Source organism: Mytilus trossulus, chromosome 1 (assembly GCF_036588685.1).
Source record: "Mytilus trossulus isolate FHL-02 chromosome 1, PNRI_Mtr1.1.1.hap1, whole genome shotgun sequence".
Classification (NCBI taxonomy): domain Eukaryota; kingdom Metazoa; phylum Mollusca; class Bivalvia; order Mytilida; family Mytilidae; genus Mytilus; species Mytilus trossulus.
The window spans coordinates 4,930,902-4,938,501 of NC_086373.1; the positions used below are offsets into that span (position 1 = coordinate 4,930,902).

The 7,600-nt window shown below is 35.2% G+C and overlaps 7 non-coding genes across 7 annotated transcripts; all 7 read right to left on the reverse strand.

Moving 5' to 3' along the window:
- Positions 1-447: 447 nt before the first annotated feature.
- LOC134699693 (5S ribosomal RNA) lies at positions 448-566 on the reverse strand. The gene has a single exon (XR_010103644.1). It is a non-coding gene; the product is annotated as a 5S ribosomal RNA (ribosomal RNA).
- A 143-nt stretch (positions 567-709) lies between these two features.
- Positions 710-828, reverse strand: LOC134699704 (5S ribosomal RNA). Its single transcript, XR_010103645.1, has one exon. It is a non-coding gene; the product is annotated as a 5S ribosomal RNA (ribosomal RNA).
- A 1,961-nt stretch (positions 829-2,789) lies between these two features.
- On the reverse strand, positions 2,790-2,908 carry LOC134699717 (5S ribosomal RNA). The gene has a single exon (XR_010103646.1). It is a non-coding gene; the product is annotated as a 5S ribosomal RNA (ribosomal RNA).
- A 143-nt stretch (positions 2,909-3,051) lies between these two features.
- Positions 3,052-3,170, reverse strand: LOC134699726 (5S ribosomal RNA). Its single transcript, XR_010103648.1, has one exon. It is a non-coding gene; the product is annotated as a 5S ribosomal RNA (ribosomal RNA).
- A 1,961-nt stretch (positions 3,171-5,131) lies between these two features.
- LOC134699732 (5S ribosomal RNA) lies at positions 5,132-5,250 on the reverse strand. Its single transcript, XR_010103651.1, has one exon. It is a non-coding gene; the product is annotated as a 5S ribosomal RNA (ribosomal RNA).
- A 143-nt stretch (positions 5,251-5,393) lies between these two features.
- On the reverse strand, positions 5,394-5,512 carry LOC134699740 (5S ribosomal RNA). The gene has a single exon (XR_010103652.1). It is a non-coding gene; the product is annotated as a 5S ribosomal RNA (ribosomal RNA).
- A 1,961-nt stretch (positions 5,513-7,473) lies between these two features.
- Positions 7,474-7,592, reverse strand: LOC134699746 (5S ribosomal RNA). The gene has a single exon (XR_010103655.1). It is a non-coding gene; the product is annotated as a 5S ribosomal RNA (ribosomal RNA).
- Positions 7,593-7,600: the final 8 nt, after the last annotated feature.

Sequence of the window (7,600 nt, forward strand, 5' to 3'; positions counted from 1 at the left end):
TGGAACTTTACAAACTATAATTATTATTTATTGTTTATTATTTGTTTTTGCTATAATGAATTTTTGCTAATTAGAATCCTTTCAGAAAAAATGTGAATCATATAAGCCCTGGTCAAAAAGAAAGAGGCGATTTCAAATGACGACAAATGGCGGATACCATATTATCACAGACGACCTTTCAAAGACCTAATTTAAAAATATATATATAGCCACATGCATGTGTAAGGAGTGGAATTCTTAAGTGTATATAACTTGACGTGCATGTATTTCACTTAAAAATATTTCAACATGCAGATGGGTATTGAAAACTAAATAAATTTATGAATGATTTATTTTCTGTTTTCTTCATTGATAGCTAAATACATTGAATATTACATCCAAATAAATTAGTAAAAAAAATATTGAACCATTATGTTTGGTAGGAATACAAAATTATACGTAAAAAAATGTCTACAACACCCGGTATTCCCAGGCGGTCACCCATCCAAGTACTAACCGGGCTCGACGTTGCTTAACTTCGGTGATCGGACGAGAACCGGTGTTTTCAACGTGATATGGTCGTAGACACAGAAGTGTTAAAATTTTTGATATATAAGGTTAGGTAGTAGCATTTTTGTCAAAAATTTATATATAATATTTTTTTTCAGAAGCAAAACTTTACACTAATTATATGTTTGTTAGAAATGCAAAATTATAAGAACACAAAAAATGTCTACAACACCCGGTATTCCCAGGCGGTCACCCATCCAAGTACTAACCGGGCTCGACGTTGCTTAACTTCGGTGATCGGACGAGAACCGGTGTTTTCAACGTGATATGGTCGTAGACACAGAAGTGTTAAATTTTTTGATATATAAAGTTAGGAAGTAGCAATTTTGAACAGATCAAGAATTTGTATAAAAAGATTTTTTTTCGGGTTTAAGATAGAAGCAAAACTAAATATTTACTGCACGATCCAGAGTGGAAGATAGTAAAACTTAGCAAGTTCACATGTAGTAGAAATAAATTGCAGAGAAGAAAGAGAGATTTAGAAAATGGGACAAGCTATATTTTATTTGTGACTAATACCATGCAACAATTTCAGATTCTTTTTGAAAAATTTTGGTAGCCCTTAAAAGGGCTGTTTAAGCTTTAAAAGCATCATGCTTCCTTCATTTACTTCTTCTTTGGTGTCTTTGCCTTCTTTGGTTTAGCTGCAGCCTTTGTCTTCTTGGGAGATTTTGTGGCTTTCTTTGCAGATTTGGCAGCAGGTTTTGCAGCAGGTTTCTTTGCAGCTGGCTTCTTTGCTTTTGGTTTAGCTGCTTTCTTTTCACCTGCTGGTTTCTTTGCTGCAGGTTTCTTTGCGGCAGTCTTTTTGGTAGGTGTCTTTGCCTTCTTTGGCTTGGCTGCTTTAGGTTTAACTACTTTCTTTGCTGGTTTCTTAGCTGGTTTAGCTACTTCCCCAATCTTAAAGCTTCCAGAAGCGCCGGTACCCTTCGACTGTTTCAAGCTATTGCTCTTCACTCCTGATTTCAGAGCTAACTTCAAGTGAGTGTTGACTGTTTTTGCATCGCTACCAACGCTGAAGTTTGCTAAGATATACTTGAGGATGGCTTGACGGCTGGAGCCTCCACGCTCTTTCAAAGCAGATATAGCCTTTCCGACCATCTCGCTGTATTTTGGATGAGTAGCTACTTTCTTTGGTTTAGCTGCAGCTTTCTTCTTTGGTGACTTAGCTGGGGTCTTTACTACTGGTGCTGGTGCGTCAGACATTTTGCGGCTTTGGTTGTTGAACGATGTGTGCGAATGAACGACAGATTACAATGATATGCAAAAATCACCGACAGTGTGTAATTATCAAACTAACGCGGACCTCGACGAGAGCACCCTTAAACTTTCATGACAATCTAATTCAAACAGATCGACAAGAAAATCTGTGTGCTTGTTCGACAAGTTTTAATCATTTGTTTCAAATAAATTGTACTTTTTGTTATATAAATGATACACGAAAATTTTCAGCAGGAATTTATCTTTCAGAATATGTCATAAGAATTAAACAAAATACCACGAGTGAAGAAATATTTACGATTAATGTACAACTTGTCAATTTCACTCGTGCGATTCTTCATCAGAAAACGTGTTGTATTATTTCACAAAAACTAGATTGTGCCGTAAAAATGATATAAATTTGTAGTAAAATCATTTCTTTATATGTTTTTGCTTTCAGATATACACAGAAATAAAGAGACTTCCCAGAAATTTAGATTTTGCCTTCGATATGAAAGCACACAAAGATGGCAAACTTCGAAACCGGGACTTCCTTGACCGAGATGAAAGACGTTTCAAATATTCGAAGTTTTTACTGGAACTTTACAAACTATAATTATTATTTATTGTTTATTATTTGTTTTTGCTATAATGAATTTTTGCTAATTAGAATCCTTTCAGAAAAAATGTGAATCATATAAGCCCTGGTCAAAAAGAAAGAGGCGATTTCAAATGACGACAAATGGCGGATACCATATTATCACAGACGACCTTTCAAAGACCTAATTTAAAAATATATATATAGCCACATGCATGTGTAAGGAGTGGAATTCTTAAGTGTATATAACTTGACGTGCATGTATTTCACTTAAAAATATTTCAACATGCAGATGGGTATTGAAAACTAAATAAATTTATGAATGATTTATTTTCTGTTTTCTTCATTGATAGCTAAATACATTGAATATTACATCCAAATAAATTAGTAAAAAAAATATTGAACCATTATGTTTGGTAGGAATACAAAATTATACGTAAAAAAATGTCTACAACACCCGGTATTCCCAGGCGGTCACCCATCCAAGTACTAACCGGGCTCGACGTTGCTTAACTTCGGTGATCGGACGAGAACCGGTGTTTTCAACGTGATATGGTCGTAGACACAGAAGTGTTAAAATTTTTGATATATAAGGTTAGGTAGTAGCATTTTTGTCAAAAATTTATATATAATATTTTTTTTCAGAAGCAAAACTTTACACTAATTATATGTTTGTTAGAAATGCAAAATTATAAGAACACAAAAAATGTCTACAACACCCGGTATTCCCAGGCGGTCACCCATCCAAGTACTAACCGGGCTCGACGTTGCTTAACTTCGGTGATCGGACGAGAACCGGTGTTTTCAACGTGATATGGTCGTAGACACAGAAGTGTTAAATTTTTTGATATATAAAGTTAGGAAGTAGCAATTTTGAACAGATCAAGAATTTGTATAAAAAGATTTTTTTTCGGGTTTAAGATAGAAGCAAAACTAAATATTTACTGCACGATCCAGAGTGGAAGATAGTAAAACTTAGCAAGTTCACATGTAGTAGAAATAAATTGCAGAGAAGAAAGAGAGATTTAGAAAATGGGACAAGCTATATTTTATTTGTGACTAATACCATGCAACAATTTCAGATTCTTTTTGAAAAATTTTGGTAGCCCTTAAAAGGGCTGTTTAAGCTTTAAAAGCATCATGCTTCCTTCATTTACTTCTTCTTTGGTGTCTTTGCCTTCTTTGGTTTAGCTGCAGCCTTTGTCTTCTTGGGAGATTTTGTGGCTTTCTTTGCAGATTTGGCAGCAGGTTTTGCAGCAGGTTTCTTTGCAGCTGGCTTCTTTGCTTTTGGTTTAGCTGCTTTCTTTTCACCTGCTGGTTTCTTTGCTGCAGGTTTCTTTGCGGCAGTCTTTTTGGTAGGTGTCTTTGCCTTCTTTGGCTTGGCTGCTTTAGGTTTAACTACTTTCTTTGCTGGTTTCTTAGCTGGTTTAGCTACTTCCCCAATCTTAAAGCTTCCAGAAGCGCCGGTACCCTTCGACTGTTTCAAGCTATTGCTCTTCACTCCTGATTTCAGAGCTAACTTCAAGTGAGTGTTGACTGTTTTTGCATCGCTACCAACGCTGAAGTTTGCTAAGATATACTTGAGGATGGCTTGACGGCTGGAGCCTCCACGCTCTTTCAAAGCAGATATAGCCTTTCCGACCATCTCGCTGTATTTTGGATGAGTAGCTACTTTCTTTGGTTTAGCTGCAGCTTTCTTCTTTGGTGACTTAGCTGGGGTCTTTACTACTGGTGCTGGTGCGTCAGACATTTTGCGGCTTTGGTTGTTGAACGATGTGTGCGAATGAACGACAGATTACAATGATATGCAAAAATCACCGACAGTGTGTAATTATCAAACTAACGCGGACCTCGACGAGAGCACCCTTAAACTTTCATGACAATCTAATTCAAACAGATCGACAAGAAAATCTGTGTGCTTGTTCGACAAGTTTTAATCATTTGTTTCAAATAAATTGTACTTTTTGTTATATAAATGATACACGAAAATTTTCAGCAGGAATTTATCTTTCAGAATATGTCATAAGAATTAAACAAAATACCACGAGTGAAGAAATATTTACGATTAATGTACAACTTGTCAATTTCACTCGTGCGATTCTTCATCAGAAAACGTGTTGTATTATTTCACAAAAACTAGATTGTGCCGTAAAAATGATATAAATTTGTAGTAAAATCATTTCTTTATATGTTTTTGCTTTCAGATATACACAGAAATAAAGAGACTTCCCAGAAATTTAGATTTTGCCTTCGATATGAAAGCACACAAAGATGGCAAACTTCGAAACCGGGACTTCCTTGACCGAGATGAAAGACGTTTCAAATATTCGAAGTTTTTACTGGAACTTTACAAACTATAATTATTATTTATTGTTTATTATTTGTTTTTGCTATAATGAATTTTTGCTAATTAGAATCCTTTCAGAAAAAATGTGAATCATATAAGCCCTGGTCAAAAAGAAAGAGGCGATTTCAAATGACGACAAATGGCGGATACCATATTATCACAGACGACCTTTCAAAGACCTAATTTAAAAATATATATATAGCCACATGCATGTGTAAGGAGTGGAATTCTTAAGTGTATATAACTTGACGTGCATGTATTTCACTTAAAAATATTTCAACATGCAGATGGGTATTGAAAACTAAATAAATTTATGAATGATTTATTTTCTGTTTTCTTCATTGATAGCTAAATACATTGAATATTACATCCAAATAAATTAGTAAAAAAAATATTGAACCATTATGTTTGGTAGGAATACAAAATTATACGTAAAAAAATGTCTACAACACCCGGTATTCCCAGGCGGTCACCCATCCAAGTACTAACCGGGCTCGACGTTGCTTAACTTCGGTGATCGGACGAGAACCGGTGTTTTCAACGTGATATGGTCGTAGACACAGAAGTGTTAAAATTTTTGATATATAAGGTTAGGTAGTAGCATTTTTGTCAAAAATTTATATATAATATTTTTTTTCAGAAGCAAAACTTTACACTAATTATATGTTTGTTAGAAATGCAAAATTATAAGAACACAAAAAATGTCTACAACACCCGGTATTCCCAGGCGGTCACCCATCCAAGTACTAACCGGGCTCGACGTTGCTTAACTTCGGTGATCGGACGAGAACCGGTGTTTTCAACGTGATATGGTCGTAGACACAGAAGTGTTAAATTTTTTGATATATAAAGTTAGGAAGTAGCAATTTTGAACAGATCAAGAATTTGTATAAAAAGATTTTTTTTCGGGTTTAAGATAGAAGCAAAACTAAATATTTACTGCACGATCCAGAGTGGAAGATAGTAAAACTTAGCATGTTCACATGTAGTAGAAATAAATTGCAGAGAAGAAAGAGAGATTTAGAAAATGGGACAAGCTATATTTTATTTGTGACTAATACCATGCAACAATTTCAGATTCTTTTTGAAAAATTTTGGTAGCCCTTAAAAGGGCTGTTTAAGCTTTAAAAGCATCATGCTTCCTTCATTTACTTCTTCTTTGGTGTCTTTGCCTTCTTTGGTTTAGCTGCAGCCTTTGTCTTCTTGGGAGATTTTGTGGCTTTCTTTGCAGATTTGGCAGCAGGTTTTGCAGCAGGTTTCTTTGCAGCTGGCTTCTTTGCTTTTGGTTTAGCTGCTTTCTTTTCACCTGCTGGTTTCTTTGCTGCAGGTTTCTTTGCGGCAGTCTTTTTGGTAGGTGTCTTTGCCTTCTTTGGCTTGGCTGCTTTAGGTTTAACTACTTTCTTTGCTGGTTTCTTAGCTGGTTTAGCTACTTCCCCAATCTTAAAGCTTCCAGAAGCGCCGGTACCCTTCGACTGTTTCAAGCTATTGCTCTTCACTCCTGATTTCAGAGCTAACTTCAAGTGAGTGTTGACTGTTTTTGCATCGCTACCAACGCTGAAGTTTGCTAAGATATACTTGAGGATGGCTTGACGGCTGGAGCCTCCACGCTCTTTCAAAGCAGATATAGCCTTTCCGACCATCTCGCTGTATTTTGGATGAGTAGCTACTTTCTTTGGTTTAGCTGCAGCTTTCTTCTTTGGTGACTTAGCTGGGGTCTTTACTACTGGTGCTGGTGCGTCAGACATTTTGCGGCTTTGGTTGTTGAACGATGTGTGCGAATGAACGACAGATTACAATGATATGCAAAAATCACCGACAGTGTGTAATTATCAAACTAACGCGGACCTCGACGAGAGCACCCTTAAACTTTCATGACAATCTAATTCAAACAGATCGACAAGAAAATCTGTGTGCTTGTTCGACAAGTTTTAATCATTTGTTTCAAATAAATTGTACTTTTTGTTATATAAATGATACACGAAAATTTTCAGCAGGAATTTATCTTTCAGAATATGTCATAAGAATTAAACAAAATACCACGAGTGAAGAAATATTTACGATTAATGTACAACTTGTCAATTTCACTCGTGCGATTCTTCATCAGAAAACGTGTTGTATTATTTCACAAAAACTAGATTGTGCCGTAAAAATGATATAAATTTGTAGTAAAATCATTTCTTTATATGTTTTTGCTTTCAGATATACACAGAAATAAAGAGACTTCCCAGAAATTTAGATTTTGCCTTCGATATGAAAGCACACAAAGATGGCAAACTTCGAAACCGGGACTTCCTTGACCGAGATGAAAGACGTTTCAAATATTCGAAGTTTTTACTGGAACTTTACAAACTATAATTATTATTTATTGTTTATTATTTGTTTTTGCTATAATGAATTTTTGCTAATTAGAATCCTTTCAGAAAAAATGTGAATCATATAAGCCCTGGTCAAAAAGAAAGAGGCGATTTCAAATGACGACAAATGGCGGATACCATATTATCACAGACGACCTTTCAAAGACCTAATTTAAAAATATATATATAGCCACATGCATGTGTAAGGAGTGGAATTCTTAAGTGTATATAACTTGACGTGCATGTATTTCACTTAAAAATATTTCAACATGCAGATGGGTATTGAAAACTAAATAAATTTATGAATGATTTATTTTCTGTTTTCTTCATTGATAGCTAAATACATTGAATATTACATCCAAATAAATTAGTAAAAAAAATATTGAACCATTATGTTTGGTAGGAATACAAAATTATACGTAAAAAAATGTCTACAACACCCGGTATTCCCAGGCGGTCACCCATCCAAGTACTAACCGGGCTCGACGTTGCTTAACTTCGGTGATCGGACGAGAACCGGTGTTTTCAACGTGATATGGTCGTAGACACAGAAGT